Genomic DNA, 21124 nt, shown 5'->3' with positions numbered 1-21124 from the left:
ATATGGCAGGCAATTTAATTATCCCATCCTTAAATACTTTGTCAAATCTGTATTCCCTGAAAACCCATGGGAGTGCTAAATTATTAGTTGACAGATCTACATTTAATCATACGAGAGAGAGAGGTTCTCATAGCACCAGCGGACACCTTTTCTTCTTTTTTTTTTTTTCAGAAGTTTAACACTTAAAGACGCAGACACCACAATAAATCTATTCTGTCCAAACTCAACTCAAATAACATATATGCCTACTTATTTCTTCTTGTTTCACACATCTCTGGTTCATTCTCACACAATTAACCTTGGCCTTTTTGGCGTGCGCACAGAGTTAGTTAAGGTCTTCTCACACAGACACTTATGCACAATACTTTTGTTAACTCGCAGACATACACAGACTCTCTGAGCGGTTTCTTCAACCCTCCTAGTTCTATGTTCTACTAACTATTGACATTCTTAGGCTGGCCATAAATGTTCAACTTTTGTTGTCCAATTTTCTGTTAGATTCACCACAAACCGAAGGTAAATCCCAAGAAAACTGGACAGAAAATTGTAAGAGAATTGTATCATGTATGGTCAGACCTATATTTATACACAATATTTTTGTTATCTCACAGTCAGACACAGACTCCATAAGAGTTCTGTGTTCTACTAAAAAATATTGGCATTCTTGACACCTATACACAGTCATGCAATTTTTATATTTGATTCAGAGATATTTATGTTGTCTGCACAGGACTTTTTACAGATTTACATGGCTGCTTTGGACTTAAAAGTCCTACAAATTTCCTTTGTCTGCTGCCTGGCACTTATTAGAGACCATACCTCTGTATCAAGCTAAGACAGAGACACATAAGACAGACCGATATGCAGTTGTTTGATCTCACGGATATTTATGTTGTCTGCACGGGACTTCTTTACAGAGTTACAAGGCTGCTTTGGACTTAAAAGTCCTACAAATTTCCTTTCTCCGTGGCCCGGCATATATTATAGACATATCCGTGCATCAAACCAGACACAGAAACAAAATAAGACTGACAAAAACATACTCTGATACATAGACAAACAAATAAACCTTTTAACCATATACACAACTAACATTCTTAGTTTTATCGATATATATGCATATATAAATAAAATGTTCTTACCTTGAACCAGATTGGGTCTCTTTCTTACTGATTCGTGGAAAACCCGTCACCTGTTACTGAGGACCAGCCCCAGATAACCGGCCTCTGATAACGCAAATTCAGACTGAGGACTTCAAGATAGGAATTCCGCCTGAACCGGAAATTCCCCTGTACAGTATCGGTCACTAGTAATGCTGGTCCTTCACAACAGGATTTTGGATTCCCGGACGTTTCGGCACCAAATGTAATGGAAATTACCGTTAGACCACAAGCTGATTCAAAGAAGAATTAATTTATTACTCTTATACGAGGAGAGAGGTTATATTGACATCCTTTTCTGTGAGCTTCTATAACCTGTCTGGTTTGCATACGTGTCTGCAGTCCTTATACATGTTTCAGACAGAGTTCAAATTGAACTCCCCCTCCTTCCTTTGGACAATGATTGACAGCCTTTAATATATCCTAAGGAAGGGGGTTGAACAGCAGTCTATTATTTCTAAACATCTGGACAGGATATACAGAGTAACTTCATATAGTAAGTCTTTGTAAGTGTGAAAACTTCATATAAGGTCTTAACAAGGACCATATGGCAGGAAATGCTGTAGCCACTGTTTAAATTATTAGCAGAATCTGCTGAAATATGCAGTTCTAGAATAGAATACATGATTATAATACATATACACATATAATAATTATGAAACATTCATAATTTCTTTAACAATTAACAGTGTAATGAAACTCAGCGGGGCAGGGAAAAACCTGCGCCGACTTGCGGGTCCTGTGTGTCCCAAACGAGGACACAATGCCGGAGGATTGGGCTCATCCTCCAAATGGAGTGTTTCCTTCACAGAAACAATCAATTCATCCATGGCCGCGCGTTCTTCAGGCGACCCCGGGGGAGAAGCATCAACCCCCTCCACCTCCGCCTCCCCCTCAGACCCCTGCGGGTCCAAGGATGAGCGAGACCCTGAAAAGGGCACGCCCGCCGCAGCAGCCATATCACCATCTAAATCAGAGGAGAGAGATAATCTGGGCCTCTTTCTAGCAGCACGTGCAGCCATCAGCACCTCCATTTTGGACACTAAGGACGCCACTACAGTGGCCAAATCAGGCATAACAGGGGCCACAGCAGGACTGGGGTCCCCCACCAGGGCTGGAGGGAATTTGTTGTCCTAAGAATCCATTGCCCAAGGTGAAAAAAATAGTGCAATAAAAAGGGTACTGTCCCTTTAACGCCGCTGCGGAGTGCGCAGCCCACCGCTATATGAACAGTGACAAAAGACCCCCAATAGGAGAAGAAAACTGAGCCAGAAATGACAAAACAGAAGGTTATGGAAGAGACAGTCTACAGAGCCCCACAGAGTGTTACCACCTAGATCGCTGCTTCAGAGGAAAAGGAAGTGAGGTCATGAGAGGCTGAACTGTAAGCTGCAAAGGACCCAGGGAAAATGGCTGCCCATAGAACTGAATGGAAGACTTCTGGAAAATGGCCGCCGAACATGTGCGGAACGATCGTTCTGCCACACGCAAGATGGCGCCAGATGGCGCCAAAACAGCATGTAAATCAGCCCAGTGAAGCCAACATGCTAGCCCAAAGTAAAGATGGCGGACCGCGCATTTTTTTCCCCGCTGTGGCCGCCACCCATGTCGTCTGCACCCCCAGTGAAAGCACCTAAGTGACACAGGGAAAAGGGCTCCCACAAACACACAGCACCATAGCGCAGCGTATGTACAAAAAGACCCCCGCAGGGATCACAACAGGGAGGCCCACACCGGCACAGACATGGGGGACACACAGCAACACAGGACTGCCACCCCAGACAGAGGCCCCACACAGAAGTACTTACCTGTACCAGATGGTGTGGGGAGCCTCTCAGAACGGAAAGCCTCTGTCCTCATCTGACAGGGAATGCTGTTAGCCAAGGACATTACACTGCAGTATCGCAGATGTGTCCAGTGAGGTAGCCACATCACGGCTGCATCCCTGCTGCGAGCAGGGATGGGTCGTTCATAATGCCAGGACGAACCATGGCTGAACGCTCGATGGCGGGCTGGGGGTCCCTCTGACCCTCTGCCCTGGAGAACCAGGGCAGCCAGTCCGATTCCCAGCTCCGCATGAATCCATCTTCATCCAAAGAATCGACTATAATCAAAGAAAAAACTGACATTTTCAAAGAAAATCAAATAAAAAAGATTAGAAAGGCTGAGACTGTAGCCCCAGCACACGGAAGCCTAACTACTCCTGACGCTAGGCAGAAAGAAACTGAGTTGGGAGTGGTCGCTGCAGGGGGGGTATTGACCAGTGGGACAGCCCCCATGGGTGTGTATATGCAAATACCTTTGTTCTTTTGACTAAGTCTTATGCCTAGCTACTCCTGCAGAGCGGAAGTCAATACCCAATAGTGATTACTTAGAATAGGCGGCGACTTTCGGAGGACGTATGAGAAATAGGGTTCTGTTCCGTTCCAAAAAACGGAACAGAACTGAAAGGACGAAAATCGGATGTCAGTGGATGGTCATCCGCTGAAATCCGCAATGCCATTGAAATACATTATGTCCGTATATCATCCGCAAAAAAAGTAGGATGATATACGGACATGCACAACACCCGTGTGAAAGGGGCCTTACAGACAGAAGTTAATTCCTTTGATCTAAAAGAACGAATTGATAAATTGTAAAGCATTAGAGCCCATTCACACTAGCACGACTTGTGAGTAGAATATTTTGTTTCCAAAATGGTATATATATTTCATTATCTCTGCTTGGTCTGTGTGAGTGGCACTGGTGGACACTGATTCGTGGCACTGATACGTGGCACTGGTGGACACTGATTCATGGCACTGATACGTGGCACTGGTGGACACTGATTCATGGCACTGATACGTGGCACTGGTGGACACTGATTTGTGGCACTGATACGTGGCACTGATACGTGGCACTGGTGGACACTGATTCGTGGCACTGATACGTGGCACTGATCTGTGGCACTGGTGGACACTGATTATTGGCACTGATACGTGGCACTGGTGGACACTGATTTGTGGCACTGATACGTGGCACTGATACGTGGCACTGGTGGACACTGATACGTGGCACTGATACGTGGCACTGGTGGACACTGATTCATGGCACTGATACATGGCACTGGTGGACACTAATACGTGGCACTGATACATGGCACTGGTGGACACTGATTAGTGGCACTGATACGTGGCACTGATACGTGGCACTGGTGGACACTGATTCGTGGCACTGATACGTGGCACTGATACGTGGCACTGGTGGACACTGATTTGTGGCACTGATATGTGGCACTAGTGGACACTGATTCGTGGCACTGATTCGTGGCACTGATACGTGGCACTGATACGTGGGACTGATATGTGGCACTGGTGGACACTGATTTGTGGCACTGATACGTGGCACTGGTGGACACTGATTCGTGGCACTGATACATGGCACTGGTGGACACTAATACGTGGCACTGATACGTGGCACTGATATGTGGCACTGGTGGACACTGATGCATGGCACTGATACGTGGCACTGGTGGACACTGATACGTGGCACTGATACGTTGCACTGGTGGACACTGATTCGTGGCACTGATACGTGGCACTGATATGTGGCACTGGTGGACACTGATTCGTGGCACTGGTGGACACTGATTCGTGGCACTGATACATGGCACTGGTGGACACTGATATGTGGCACTGATATGTGTAACTGGTGGACACTGATATGTGGCACTGATACGTGGCACTGATACGTGGCACTGGTGGACACTGATTCGTGGCACTGATATGTGGCACTGGTGGACACTGATTTGTGGCACTGATACGTGGCACTGGTGGACACTGATTCGTGGCACTGGTGGACACTGATACGTGGCACTGATACGTGGCACTGGTGGACACTGATTCGTGGCACTGATATGTGGCACTGGTGGACACTGATGCGTGGCACTGATACGTGGCACTGGTGGACACTGATACGTGGCACTGATACGTTGCAGTGGTGGACACTGATTTGTGGCACTGATTCGTGGCACTGATATGTGGCACTGGTGGACACTGATTCATGGCACTGATACATGGCACTGGTGGACACTGATTTGTGGCACTGATACGCGGCACTGGTGGACACTGATTCGTGGCACTGATGGACACTGATTTGTGGCACTGGTGGACACTGATTCGTGGCACTGATATGTGGCACTGGTGGACACTGATGCGTGGCACTGGGGGACACTGATGCGTGGCACTGATATGTTGCACTGGTGGACACTGATTTGTGGCACTGATACATGGCACTGGTGGACACTGATTCGTGGCACTGATATGTGGCATTGGTGGACACTGATTTGTGGCACTGATACATGGCACTGGTGGACACTGATACGTGGCACTGGTGGACACTGATATGTGGCACTGATACGTGGCACTGGTGGACACTGATTCGTGGCACTGATATGTGGCACTGGTGGACACTGATTCGTGGCACTGGTGGGCAGTGGCACTGGTGGACACATACGTGGCACTGGTGGGAAGTGGCACTGGTGGACAGTGATACGTGGCACTGGTGGACACATACGTGGCACTGGTGGGCAGTGGCAAGGTGGACACTGATACGTGGCACTGGTGGGCAATGAGGAAATGAGTAAAAAAAAAAAAAAAAAAAGGGGAATCAGGTCACAACACATCATATTCTGATTGGCCAAACACGAAGTCTTCTGTCATATAAGTCGCGGTAAAATCGCGGTAAAGTCGCGGTACAATCGCGGCAAAAAGTCGCTCCAACATGGGGCGACTTATGGTCGCGGCAGTGTGAACCGGCTCTTAGGCTCCGTTCACATATAGGTTTAGACAAATCCTATTCATTGCAATGACCCCTGTTCACATCTGAGCGTTCTGACGCCCTGAGGAAAACGCCCAACGCTCAAAAAAGTACTTGAGCTTCTTTTTGGGCAGATTAGAGGCGTTTTGTCCCATAGACATCAATGCAAAGTGTTATTTAGCATTTTACAGGCGTTTTACAAGCGTTTTGTTGCTCCTGATCAGCTCAAACAGCACAAATCTCCACCCAGCTCTCCACCCCCTTGGCACGCCTCTGCTGTGAACACATTTTCCGGCAACATGGAAGAAAGCAGTTTTCTGTTAGAAGCAAAAGCTTTTATAGCACTGATCCGAACCTATCCAAGTCTTTATGACATAAAAAATGTTCATTACAAGAACAGAAATAAGAGGCAGAGGGCATGGGAGGAAATAGCTGCCAAAGTTATTGCAGGGTGGTCGACAATGAGTAAGAAGCAGCAGCATGAGGAAGGTAAGTGTTCAATGTGTTCTGCATGCCTTGCCTTGTGTCTGATTTCATGTCTGCATCTTTGCAACACCATGTATGTGGGGGGGGGGGGGAGATACGTGTTGCATTGCATATCAGTGTCCACCAGTGCCACGAATCAGTGCCACAAATTAGTGTCCACCAGTGCCACGTATCAGTGCCACAAATCAGTGTCCACCAATGCCACGTATCAGTGCCACAAATCAGTGTCCACCAATGCCACGTATCAGTGCCACAAATCAGTGTCCACCAGTGCCACGTATCAGTGTCACGCATCAGTGCCACGTATCAGTGCCACGAATAAGTGTCCACCGGTGCCACGTATCAGTGCCAAAAATAAGTGTCCACCAGTGCCACATATCAGTGCCACGAATAAGTGTCCACCAGTGCCACGTATCAGTGCCATGTATCAGTGCCACAAATAAGTGTCCACCAGTGCCACATATCAGTGCCACGAATAAGTGTCCACCAGTGCCACGTATCAGTGCCACAAATAAGTGTCCACCAGTGCCATGTATCAGTGCCACGAATCAGTGCCACAAATCAGTGTCCACCAATGCCACGTATCAGTGCCACAAATCAGTGCCACAAATCAGTGTCCACCAGTGCCACGTATCAGTGTCACGTATCAGTGCCACGAATAAGTGTCCACCAGTGCCACGTATCAGTGCCACGTATCAGTGCCACAAATAAGTGTCCACCAGTGCCATGTATCAGTGCCACGAATCAGTGGCACGAATAAGTGTCCACCAGTGCCATGTATCAGTGCCACGTATCAGTGCCACAAATAAGTGTCCACCAGTGCCATGTATCAGTGCCACGAATCAGTGCCACAAATCAGTGTCCACCAATGCCACGTATCAGTGCCACGTATCAGTGCCACGAATAAGTGTCTACCAGTGCCACGTATCAGTGCCACGTATCAGTGCCACAAATAAGTGTCCACCAGTGCCACATATCAGTGCCACGAATAAGTGTCCACCAGTGCCACGTATCAGTGCCACAAATAAGTGTCCACCAGTGCCATGTATCAGTGCCACGAATCAGTGTCCACCAATGCCACGTATCAGTGTCCACCAATGTCACGTATCAGTGCCACAAATCAGTGTCCACCAGTGCCACATATCAGTGCCACATATCAGTGCCACAAATAAATGTCCACCAGTGCCATGTATCAGTGCCACGAATCATTGCCACGAATAAGTGTCCACCAGTGCCACGTATCAGTGCCACGTATCAGTGCCACAAATAAGTGTCCACCAGTGCCATGTATCAGTGCCACGAATCAGTGCCACGAATAAGTGTCCACCAGTGCCACGTATCAGTGCCACATATCAGTGCCACAAATAAGTGTCCACCAGTGCCATGTATCAGTGCCACGAATCAGTGCCACAAATCAGTGTCCACCAATGCCACGTATCACTGCCACAAATCAGTGTCCACCAATGCCACTTATCAGTGCCACAAATAAGTGTCCACCAGTGCCACGTATTAGTGCCACAAATAAGTGTCCACCAGTGCCACGTATCAGTGTCTTGGCTGACAAGTCGCAGTAGTGTGAATGGAGTACAGGGTTGATTTTTTAAAAATAATGCTCTCGCTCTGGCGAAACCTTATTTTTTTGACCTTGTAGTTTAATTGCACAAACAAAATCGCGGGTCACATGACACCACAAATAAGCTCTTGTATGATACCATGAATGCACACCAATACAGAATGTTAGATTGCAATGATACCTTTAAAATTATTTAATGCACACCAATACAGAGATTGTCACTTATCAATTGTCATTATCAATTTTCAATGGCTTCCAGTTGCCATGGAACCTGTCCTGTGTTCATGAAGAAGTTGTTGAAGGAATCTCCGACATATGCACCAGTTGTGTTCCCACGACTCCCGCTCCATTGTGCCCTCTGCATTGTGTGCATTAAAGCATCTTCGAAGCACACGCCATCCCGCTTCCTTACAAAATTATGTAAGATGCACGCTGCCTTGGCTGCGCATATTGCGTTTTGCATGTTGAGATTTATGACGCTGTGCAAAAATCGCCATTTGTTTGATAGCAGGCCAAAAGCACACTCAACCACTCTCCTTGCTCTGGTTAGCCTATAGTTGAACACCCTCTTCTCCACATTAAGGTTTCGGCTTGAGTATGGCCTTAGAAGGTGTTCATGAAGCGCAAACGCTTCATCCCCAACAAACACATAGGGGCAGAGGCGGCTCTCTAATTAGGCCGGTAAGGCGGCCGCCGAAGGCCTCGCACTTAAAGGGGCCTCGCATGATCCTTCCCAAACATTTTTTTTTTTTTTTTTTAATGAATAGAGTGGTTCTTCACCTTGCGACACGCCAGGTCGCCGGGGGCCGCATCCGCACACTCCACATGCCACATCCTCAACATTAAATGCCGGGCGCCAGCTCAGCAGCGCTACGCGCTACACCAGTGGACTGTCTGTATAGCAATTCTCCAGTCCAGTCTCCAGCCAGCCAGGCCCCGCAGTGCACGCACTCCAGTGGTGTACCAACAGGGGGGCGGGGGGGTCCGCCCCGGGTGCCACACATTGGGGAGTGCCAGGGAGCCCCAGGGTGACACCCAGAGCCGGCCACCAAACTGCCGAGTCTGCCGCTCACTGACCCTGGAGAGCGGAGCAAGAGGCAGCGAGTGTAGAACAGCACAGCCACAAGGAGAATCATCAGCGCTGAATATACAGTGGGGCGGACACTGCCGATTAATAAGCAGGTGATTGGTTGCTATGACCCCCTAGCAACCAATCACCTGCTGTAACTAGCAAGTTTAACTTCAGTAATTCCCGCTCTATATTCAGCGCTCATGATGATTTTCCCTGCCCTGTTCTGCTTTACACTGACTGCTCCCTGCTCTGCTCTCCTAATAAGGTAGGATGGGAGGATGGGGGATGGGATGGGATGGGATGGGGGGGCTTTTGCTTTATAATGTAAATGGTTCTTTGGGGGAGGGGAGTGGGGGGCTGTATATATAATCTAAAGGATTCCATGGGGAGGTTGTATAATGTAATGCAAATGGTTCATGGGGGCGGGCTGTGTATATATACTGTATATATAATCTAAAGGGTTCCATGGGGGGAGGCTGTATAATGTAAATGGTTCATTTGGGGGGGCTGTATAATCTAAAGGGTTCCATGAGGGGGGGTGGTGTGGGGGATGTGTAATGTAAAGGGGTCCAGAGGTGTGGGGGGGATGTGTAATGTAAAGGGGTCCAGAGGTGTGGGGGGATGTGTAATGTAAAGGGGTCCAGAGGTGTGGGGGGGATGTGTAATGTAAAGGGGTCCAGAGGTGTGGGGGGATGTGTAATGCAAAGGGGTCCAGAGTTGTGGGGGGATGTGTAATGTAAAGGGGTCCAGAGGTGTGGGGGGATGTGTAATGTAAAGGGGTCCAGAGGTGTGGGGGGATGTGTAATGTAAAGGGGTCCAGAGGTGTGGGGGGGATGTGTAATGTAAAGGGGTCCAGAGGTGTGGAGGGATATGTAATGTAAAGGGGTCCAGAGGTGTGGGGGGGATGTGTAATGCAAAGGGGTCCAGAGTTGTGGGGGGATGTGTAATGTGAAGGGGTCCAGAGGTGTGGGGGGATGTGTAATGTAAAGGGGTCCAGAGGTGTGGGGGGGATGTGTAATGTAAAGGGGTCCAGAGGTGTGGGGGGATGTGTAATGTAAAGGGGTCCAGAGGTGTAGGAGGGGCTGTGTAATGTAAAGGGGTCCAGAGGTGTGGGGGGATGTGTAATGTAAAGGGGTCCAGAGGTGTGGGGGATGTGTAATGTAAAGGGGTCCAGAGGTGTGGGGGGATGTGTAATGTAAAGGGGTCCAGAGGTGTGGGGGGATGTGTAATGTAAAGGGGTCCAGAGGTGTAGGAGGGGCTGTGTAATGCAAAGGGGTCCAGAGTTGTGGGTGGCTGTGTAATGTGAAGGGGTCCAGTGGTACGGGGGCTGTGTAATGTAAAGGGGTCCAGAGGTACAGGGGCTGTGTAATGTAAAGGGGTCCAGAGGTACAGGGGCTGTGTAATGTAAAGGGGTCCAGAGGTACAGGGGCCGTGTAATGTAAAGGGGTCCAGAGGTATGGGGGCTGTGTGATGTAAAGAGGTCCAGAGGTACGGGGCTGTGTAATGTAAAGGGGTCCAGAGGTACGGGGGCTGTGTAATGTAAAGGGGTCCAGAGGTACGGGGGGATGTGTAATGTAAAGGGGTCCAGAGGTACAGGGGCTGTGTAATGTAAAGGGGTCCAGAGGTACAGGGGCCATGTAATGTAAAGGGGTCCAGAGGTATAGGGGCTGTGTGATGTAAAGAGGTCCAGAGGTACGGGGCTGTGTAATGTAAAGGGGTCCAGAGGTACGGGGGCTGTGTAATGTAAAGGGGTCCAGAGGTACGGGGGGATGTGTAATGTAAAGGGGTCCAGAGGTACAGGGGCTGTGTAATGTAAAGGGGTCCAGAGGTACAGGGGCCGTGTAATGTAAAGGGGTCCAGAGGTATGGGGGCTGTGTGATGTAAAGAGGTCCAGAGGTACGGGGCTGTGTAATGTAAAGGGGTCCAGAGGTACGGGGGCTGTGTAATGTAAAGGGGTCCAGAGGTACGGGGGGATGTGTAATGTAAAGGGGTCCAGAGGTACAGGGGCTGTGTAATGTAAAGGGGTCCAGAGGTACAGGGGCCGTGTAATGTAAAGGGGTCCAGAGGTATGGGGGCTGTGTGATGTAAAGAGGTCCAGAGGTACGGGGCTGTGTAATGTAAAGAGGGTCTTCCTACATTTTACCCGCAGTTATAGCTGCAGTCTATAGATTTCTATTAGATTGCGCTTTTTTTTTTTTTCTGCATTTTCTGAAAGCGCACCAAAATTCCCACATGCTGCATCTTTGGCGCACTTTCAGAAAACAGGAAAATCATCTTTTTTGGCGGGGGAGTTACACCATGTTTTAATGCACCAGGTGACTGCAATCCTAGTGATGCCACTGGCAGTTAAATGTATTTCTGTCTGGTGCCTCAGGTCAGTCTGCGCCGTTTTTGCAAAGGAGGAAGAGGAGGAGGGGGGCCTGGCCACCCAGGGGGAGCAGAGGGAGGAGAATTCTTTCAGGTTTAAGGCCGCAGTGCACTTGATGACACGTCGATGTGTGGTGCGTCGTCTTTCTGCCTGGGGGGGGGGGGTGCCAGATATTGGATCCGCCCCGGGTGCCAAATTCTCTAGGTACGCCCCTGACGCACTCACATCGGCTTCTTCTGGTTGGGCTGCTGCTGCACTGAGTCTCCGCCTCTTTCTCCTGCATTCCACGAATCATGGTCCGGGATAGCGATGACGTCACGACGTGATGTCACGTAACCCCTCCCCTGCATTCTCCCGGCATCGGTACCATGAGGAGAACTTGAAGATAAGAGCAGACCAGAAGAAGAAGACGAAAAGGTAAGGACTGGAGCTGGAGGACTCAGAGTGGGTGACTGACTGCAAAAAGAAGGCCTGTCCTGTCCAAGAGGCAGCCAGCCGCCGCCTGCAGCTGCAGAGGACTGTCCTGACACCTGTCATCCTCCTGAAATTTGAATATTTAAGTTATAAGTACCATTCCAGGCTGGCTTGAAATGAAAAATATAATTAATATGGGAAACGTTCTATAATCCTTTGCAATTGAAAAAATTAGATTAAAAAAAATAATAAAGTGCTCAGTGCTTCTGCTCCATCATGAATCATGCTATTGCTTCTTATCTTATGACAACCCAATGGTATGTTTTTTTCTTTATATAAGTGCTCTGTGCTCAGATGGATTCCTCACAATTTATTTTATATCCAGACCAGTGCATCCACTCAGTGCTCCCCTCTCAATCCCCCCCAACTCACTGGACAATTCAAGGGAATAACGCCTGTCACAGGGTCACAGCTTTAATAAGGTGCCAGATCCCAGATGAATGGTGTGTAGACTGCCTGCACTTCTGCATAGAGGGGGTAACATGTTCTGGAGCTGAAGTGGTTAAAAGAGTTAGTGAATTGTTAATTTTTTTTAAGAACCAATAAAAAAAGGCTGCAGAGACGTTATTAATCCAGTTTGGTGTGTCCAGTATTCTTTGTATATTTGGAGTATATGTAATGCCATCTACCGTCCCCTGTTATATCACTTCTGCTATGAACGCAAAACATGTTGTCACTTTGACACCTGCGATTCATGAAGTGTACCATATTTCTGACCAAACTCTGTGTGTAAATATATATATATAAAAATAAAGTATATCAGATGGGGTTTCTCTTTTCCCCCCTATCTTTTAGCACTTGCTGACCAGCCACCAAAACATATACTGCAGGTTGGCAGATTCCCGCAAAATGATGTGCCCATATGTCGCTTTGCAGGAGCGCACGCACCCATTTGCTAGGGCAGAGGGGAAGCTGATCTTTGAATATAATAACTGGAAGGTACCTCACTATGGAGATCTCCTTTTTTATACCCATGGGGGGAGCTATGTAAGAGGCACCGTGACCCAAGGACTTGACTGAGAGCCATGTTTATGCCACGGTCTTATCTTCAGCAGAAGTTCTGCTGAAGATAAGACCGTGGCATAAACATGGCTCTCGAGTCCTTGGGTCACGGTGCCTCTTACATAGCTCCCTGGGGCGCCTGGGGTTTTATCGCGCAAGGGGGGGCCTCATATTTTAATTTTGCCTAAGGCCTCAAAAAGTCTAGAGCCGCCTCTGCACAGCATTCCAATAGATCAAATAGGGGCAAAGAGGCACATCCAGAAAAAGGCTTCAGCCAGACATTTCTGAAAAGGAGGGGTAGTCCGATACTCCAGTAGGTACAGAAGAGCAGCCAGGTATCAGGAAGGCAGGCCCTCCATGGGACAGTAAAGGTGCAGCAGTCATTTCCAGTGGATGGGAAGGGGGTGGGAATCAGGAAGAACAGGGGTGCCAAAGGGCAAAAAAACAACAGAAGGTCGGGATCCTCAAAGCGCCCACCGCCAACGTGGTTGGGCGAGCGTCGATCAACAGTAAGGGTCGTCCAACCAGGACCCATAGGGGGGAAAACGGTGGGAGACCAGGCTGTCTCAGCAGTCTCCACAGGAACAGCGTGTAAATCCAACAAGGGTGATAACGGTAGTCCGTGCATATAGGGCAGCTTCCGCCCAAAGAGGGGTATCACCGGGGACACCCGATCAGCAACGAAAGTGTCAGTTCCAATCCAGGCCACAAGTCAGGTGTGGTAAGGAGCCCCCTGTCATGGAGACAGGTCAGGGCGCTGCGCCCTGCCCTCCACCTCAACCCACTGTGCCGCAGCCGCAGGGTTGTCAAAGAATTTCACTCCATCTCGCGCTACTACTCGGAGCTTAGCGGGATAGAGCATGGCATATTGCAGGTTCAGGGCTCTCAATCTCCGCTTCACCTCCCCAAACTTCGCCCTCTGCCTCTGCACCTCCGCCGAATAGTCCGGAAAAAGAGAGATTTTGGAATTGTCCATCACCAGTTTGTCTTGCAGGCCCCGGGCCTAGGTCAGGATAGTGTCTCTGTCCTTATAATTCAGCAATTTAAAGATGAAAGTGCGGGGAGGCGCTCCGGGAGGGAGGGGGCGCATAGGAACTCGATGCGCTCGTTCCACAGAGAACATGGAAGTAAAGGATTCCTGTCCAAAAGTCTCTAGCAGCCATTTCTCAATGAAGGTAACAGGGTTCTTCCCCTCAGCCCGCTCCGGGATACCAATAGCTCTCACATTATTGCGTCTCATCCTATTCTCGAGATCCTCCAACCTGGCTGCCTGCTGAGCAGCCAGGAGCGCAGTGTGCTTGACCTCCTCAATGGAGCTGACCCTGCCTTCCACAGCGGCAGTGCGTTCTCTAAGTTTCTGCATGTCATGCCTAAGGAAGGTGATTTCAGTCTTAACCCCCTTCATCTCCACAGTGAGAGCAGCTATAGAGGTATGGCAGGCCGTAACCGCAGCCATTATGTCCCTCAGAGTGGGCTCGGCATCGACCACAGGGGAGGGGGGCTGAGGATTCCCAGCAGTGTCCTATGCAGAGAGCTGTGCAGAAATATCCCCCAGTGGGGCGGTATCATCGGCATCCGACTGTGGGGCAGGGGAGGCAGCAGAGCTGGTCGCCACATTAGAGGTAGTTTTCGTGGCCGGCTTGGAGAAGAGCTTCTGGGCAGCCTCCTTATAGGAAGGTTTCTGTGAGCCACGCTGCGGCTGGGCGCCATCTTGGACTTGCCTGTCCGGGGCATGGTGGCCTGTCGTCTGCCGAGAGGACATTATTCAGCGGGGGAGGATGACTCACCGGGTGGTCCGGGCGTTCAGGCGGGTACAGGGCAGCGAATACCGAAGAAAAAGCGAGCCGATCGGGTGTCCAGAAGGATAAAATCACAGGATGCTCGGCCACGCCCCCTTTTGGTGGTATTTGATCCCTGTGCGATTTTTAATTTTTGCGCTATAAACAAAAAAAGAGCGTAAATTTTGAAAAAATAACAATATTTTTCACATTTTTTTTATATAAAATTCCCCCCCAAAAAAATGTAAAAATCGAATTTTTTTAAAATTTTTGGCCAATTTGTTTTCTGCTACCTATGTTTGGTAAAAAAAACCCACAATAAGCGTATTTTGATTGGTTTGCGCAAAAGTTATTGTGTTTACTAAGGAAAAAATTTCTGTCATTTTTGGTGTTTTTTTTTTTTTAAATGAGTAATGGCGGCGATCTGCTATTTTTTTTGCGGGACTGCAACATTGCGGCGGACAGATCGGACCCTTGACTGACATTTTTGACACTTTTGGGGGTACCAGTGACATTTCTATAGTAATCAGTGCTATAAATATGCACTGTTACTGTAAAAATGACACTGGCAGGGAAGGGGTTAATTTTATTGGAGAGGGAGGGGTTAATGTATGCCTGGTGCTTACTAACGTGTGTGGGGGGAGGTGACTGAGTGACACAGGGACAGATCGCATGTTCAGCTATGCTGAACCCTGCAATCTGACCCTGCCTGTCACTTAGGAGATCCGCCCGCTCTGTTTACACAAGCGGGCGGATCTCCAAACTCGATTCCCCGACGATCGGGGAAGAGCAGCGGCGATCACCGCTGCTCCTTCCCTGGCCCGACTCCCACTGTGAATGAATACAGCGGGAGCGAGCGCTGCCCACAAGGTAAGGAGTCCTGCGACGTAGTACTACGGCGCTGGATGATAACGAGCCACTGTGCCGCAGGAGAGGCACAGTGACTGGTCGTAAAGTGGTTAATTTATTAATCATTTTTATTCACTTTTACTGTTTTATTCCTAAGAATTACAGGCCTACAATGTAAAACAACAGATTTCCATGCAAAACAATATACCCATTTGACATTCAAAAATGCTGACATAATCCACCAGGGAGGTTAAGATCACATGACCGCCGTGATTGGCTGTCATGTCATATGAAAATACGTTGTCGGCAAAGCGCTATTGACCGCAGTTCGCGCAAATATGCGGTCTCTCTGCACTAAGGCCCAGGCGCCGAGAGGCCACATATTTACGTGCGACTGGTGGGAAGAGGTTAACCTGTTTTATTGATTTTTCAAAATCTTACACAAAGAAAAAATAAAAACAATAGAGAAACTATATATCACAAAGAATGCACTTTTCACCAAAGGTACATTACAGGAGATACAAAGCAAATGCTGGTACATTTAGTAAGAAAAAGGACATAAGAACAGTTTAGACCAAATAGAGGGTGTGTACAAAGTTAATGTACTCACCCGTAGGGGCGGGAACATAGGCGTAAACACAATACTTAAATAGCTCTGAAAAATACAATATAGAAAGAATATCAAATCAAGTACATAAAGAGCCTCTGCAACATCTTGAATGGCACGTGTATCAATTCTGCCATCTATGTAGTCGTAAAGTGGCCGATGCAAATACATAAAATTTGCATTTTTTGCTAGAAAATTACATAGAACCCCAAAACATTTTTTTGAAAGTAGAGACCCTGAGAATAAAATTGTGGGTGTTGCAGTTTTTTATATACCACACAATATTTGTGAAGCCGTTTTTCAATTGCTAATTTATTTTGGGGGGCAATAACTGGATTTTTGACTTTCAGTAAAATCCTTTTCTCTGAAGTTCATTGACAGACGCAGCTTCATATCTTCTTAGCCATTGGGTTATGCTCTTCCCTTCAGGAATAGGACACTAGGCAGGAAAAAGCTTTCACCCACACACTCTGCTACGGCCCTCAGTTTTATTGCAAGCAGTGTTTAGAAGACAACAACCTCATTCCACTCATAATTAGAGGGGCGGGTGCTGTGTCTGTCGATGAACTTCAGAGAAAAGGATTTTACGGTAAGTCAAAAATGCAGTTTTCTCTATTGTTCATTGACAGACACAGCTTCATATCTTCTTAGCCATTGGGACGTCCCGAAGCAGTATTTTCATGAGGGGTGGGAAAAACAACGCAAAGAAGAATGTAATTCCCCAAAGGAAAAACACAGTCAACCAGGTAACAAGGGGCTCAACCATTAACAACTGGAGCTCACCTAGAAAAAACATATACCCTCAAAGAGAAAAAAAGCTCTCTTTTAAACAACAGCCTGCAAAAACTCTGCGGCCAAAAGAGGCATCCGAAGATGCCAACACATCTACCTTGTAGAATTTTGTAAACGTTTGCACTGACGACCAAGTTGCCGCCTTGCAAACTTGACACTCACTGACGCTTGATGGCGAAAAGCCCAGGAGGCACTCAGCGCTTTAGTGGAATGTGCCTTAACTGGGAAAGGAGGAACCCGACCTTTCAGTGAATAAGCCTGAACCACCGCCTGCCTGATCCATCTGGCTATAGTCGCAGCAGACGCAGCCAATCCTTTTCGTGGTCCTTCGGTAAGGACAAAAAGAAAGTCTTATTTCCTAAAAGATTCAGTAACCGCCAGGTAAACTCTAATTGCCCGAATCACATCCAAAGAATGCAAGGCAATTTCCTTGGGATGCTTGGACTTAGGACAGAGTGAAGACAGCACAATGTCTTCATTCAAATGGAAAATCAGAAACCACCTTAGGAAGAACGACTGATTACGTCGAAGTACCATTATCTTTGTGGACCACCAGATAAGGTGAACAGCAAGACAACACCGCCAGTTCAGACACCCTGTGGGCTGAAGTGATAGCCACCAAAAAGGCAACCTTCTGAGATAATGTAAGCAGGGGAATCTCCCTAATGTTCTCAAAAGGAGATTTTTGAAGAACCGATAACCCCAAATTCAGATCCCACGAAGTAACGGGGATCGTCTCAGAGGTGCCATATGACACACCCCCCCTGAATAAAAGTACGAATCAGGGCATGCGTAGCTAAAGGACGTTGGAAAAACACAGCCAAAGCTGACACTTGCGCTAGATGTGAACAGTGTGTGTTAAACCAAAGGAAAACACTGTATACAAAATACCTAATAAATAAAATTCAATGTTGGCAAAAAAGGAAAGGGAGGGGGACAGCACTCATAAATGTGCAAATAAATGTGCAAACAAATGTGCAAACAAATATCTTCAAAAGAATGCACTGTGTAAAGGTATGTGAGATGAATTCATTACTTCAATGCTATGTATCACATTCCAATAAAGTGTCCATGCATTGTGCTAAATATCTTATGAACAAAGTAACCGCATAAATCCTAGAATAAATATGCAAAAAAATAGTCTTTATGTGCAAAAAAGCAAGTGCAGGTAAAAGTGCATAAGCATGCTCAAAAAGTCCTGTTAGGAGTGCTTCCTTAGATCGTGATGAGACAGGGGAAGGAAGGGAAATCCACCACCGGATGAATAACTCACTTACCAGATGGCCCCTTGGGGTCTAGCATTGGTAAGTGGTATGCTGAATCTCAGTAAGAATGTAATGCCGGCTTCAACTTGCCTATGGATCTCTCCACTTAATCCGATAGATGGATATCCTTCAAAACCTCTCCTCAGACCATAATCAACTCGATCATATAAAAAGAAAAAACTCCATGGTGTAGTATGTATTCACAATTTTAATAGAAGTAAAAGGAGCCACTTACATCAGGTTGAACATGGAAGAGCAATTACAGCGTCGCACGCCAGCTTGCGTTCCGGCTGCGTTCCAAGGAACCGGAAGTGACGTTGGCGTAATGCGTGGACCCGACCGGTTTCATCAATTTGCGTATGACGTCATCAGGGATCACGCATTACGCTCTAAGCCGTCCCTATATATACCTACAGACAGGGATAATATGGCCAATAGGAAAAACGGCTCTAACACTAGTCCATTTATGGCAAGCAGAAGTGTATTAAATTATCTCGAGCCCTCTAGTGGCCTTTGATTGATATATATCCTAAGCTAATTTCCATACACATATAAGTATATCTTGCGCCACCTAGTGGACACTGGGATTAATTGATATTAATCTGAATTCCCATAGTACAATAAATAATTTTGTATATCCCTTCTGTGGTATATAGGTTCGCTTTTCAAACAAAATTTACATAATATACATAATACATGTTAACTATAAATACTACCTATACACTATATATATATATATATATATATATATATAGGATAACGGGATATATATTATATTTTTAAAAAAATATATATAAATATGCAATTTAATATATTAAAATAAGATTAAATTACCTGGTCCTGAAGTGCTAAAATTTAACATATAAATATTTAATAAACTAAAAGCATACTATAAATTTAATGCAAATGTATAAAATACAATATATCAAATGTAAACTGATACACACATTATTAAAATTATGAGCTAAATTATAAATGTATAAAATTAGATCATAAATATAGTACAGATTAGAAATTATGAAAGCCATGAGAAAAATATTCCTAATACCTTTGTGGTGGGTATAACCCTATCTAGAGGGTCATCAAAACGTATTGGAACTAGGAAATTATATATGGTCGGTAGCTTCTTAAATCATGTATCCAAAATGTCTAGGGTTTGGAAATGGTTCTCCTTAGGTTACTGCCCCTCCAGTGGGGGACATATTTTTCTATAGCAATCACCTGGAGGTTGGCGGGGTTCTTATGATGGCATTTAGCATAGTGCTGTGGCACACTATGTCCCCCAAACCTTTTTTTTTTTTTTAACTCCGCATTTTATTGTTTTCAAATACATTACATACTTATCTACAATATATCGATAACATTTACATCGCCACTTCACCCAGCCTCCCCCCATCCTGGCAAGAAATAATCAAAACACACGATAAAACACACAAAAAAAAAAAAAAAACCCCTTCCTTGGAGGATACACACCATGTGATTCCCTTATGCCTTCTGCACAACAAACAAAAAAGAAAAAAAAAAAAAAAAAACAAAAAAAAAAACACTTCTTTATACCTTCTTTAATATCCATTAGTGCACTTTGACCTTCGACCCGACAGGGAGAAGGAAGTTTGTACTCTCCCACCCGTGGATAGGAACATAATATAACACACAAACATAAACAACAAAAACATAAGAGGAGGGGAGGTGGAACCCTTCCCTACTCCCCCCCATGTCATATACCGTGAGCATTTCATTCAGTTCGTGAGACCACACACCAAAACACGTTAATTAACCCCCCATTTCACCAGCCCACACAAATCCAAACTCATCCGTGAGAAAAAAAAAAAAAAAAGAAAAAAACCCCACAAGCGCCGACACAGAAATCATTTCTCTTCGGCATAAGGAAGAAAGTCCTCCCCTTTCCTCTCCCCCTGTCCTTGACAGCGGGAGGGAAGAAGAAGAAAAAGAAAAAAAAAAAAAAAGGGGGGATGGGGGGAGAAAAATCCCCTTCCCAGACAAGACATACACAACATATATTCCGGATAACCCGCCTAATTGTCAAACCTCACATATCTATCTCCTCCACTGTCACACCCGGTATAGAGAGAGCAAGACAGAAGATCGCAGAAGAAAGGAAAAAAAAAAAAAAAAAAAAAAAAATTTGAAAGCAATAAAATAAAAAAAAAATGAATAAAAATAGCCTCTCTCCCGCCCTCTCCAACCCACCTCCCCCCCTCCCCCCCACGCCCGCCCCCCTATCCTACTGTCTGTAAGTATTCCTCTGAGCATGTGAACAACGTCCAGGGTTGCCATCGTACCCTATGCCGCTCTTCCATACTTAACCGTGCTGCAGTTAATGATTCCATCCTCTGAATCTCCCTTATTTTGGAGAGCCACAAACGTACTGTTGGGCTCTGAGTCTGTCCCCACATAGCTGGTATACAGGCCTTCGCTGCGTTCAATAAATGTATCAAAATAGAATTTCTATATCTTTTAATAGAATTACTCGTACAATGTAGTAGGCACAATGCCGGATCTTCTCTTACCTTAATTGTTGTTAATTCCTCAATTATTCGGGCCACCTCGTTCCAAAACTCCCCAATTGCTGGGCATGACCAAAATATATGTATCATAGTCCCCCCCTCTTCTCCGCATCGCCAACATTTGTCCGAGTGTTTTCGATCCATTTTGTGCAGGATCTTCGGCACCCTATACCATCTGGTTAATACTTTATAACTAATCTCCTGATATCTGCTGGCAATTGATGCTTTATGAACGAGTCTCAGGATTTTATTTACTTGTTGTTGATTGAAAGAGACAGCAAGATCTTTCTCCCATTTCTGCACAAACCTCGGACGGTGTAGGTCCTGTATACCCCCTAGGAGCGAGTACATGTAAGATAGTACATGCGGAATT

This window comes from Pelophylax lessonae, assembly GCF_965119305.1.
Source record: "Pelophylax lessonae genome assembly, chromosome: 8".
Lineage (NCBI taxonomy): Eukaryota > Metazoa > Chordata > Amphibia > Anura > Ranidae > Pelophylax > Pelophylax lessonae.
This window is presented reverse-complemented; position numbering follows the sequence as displayed.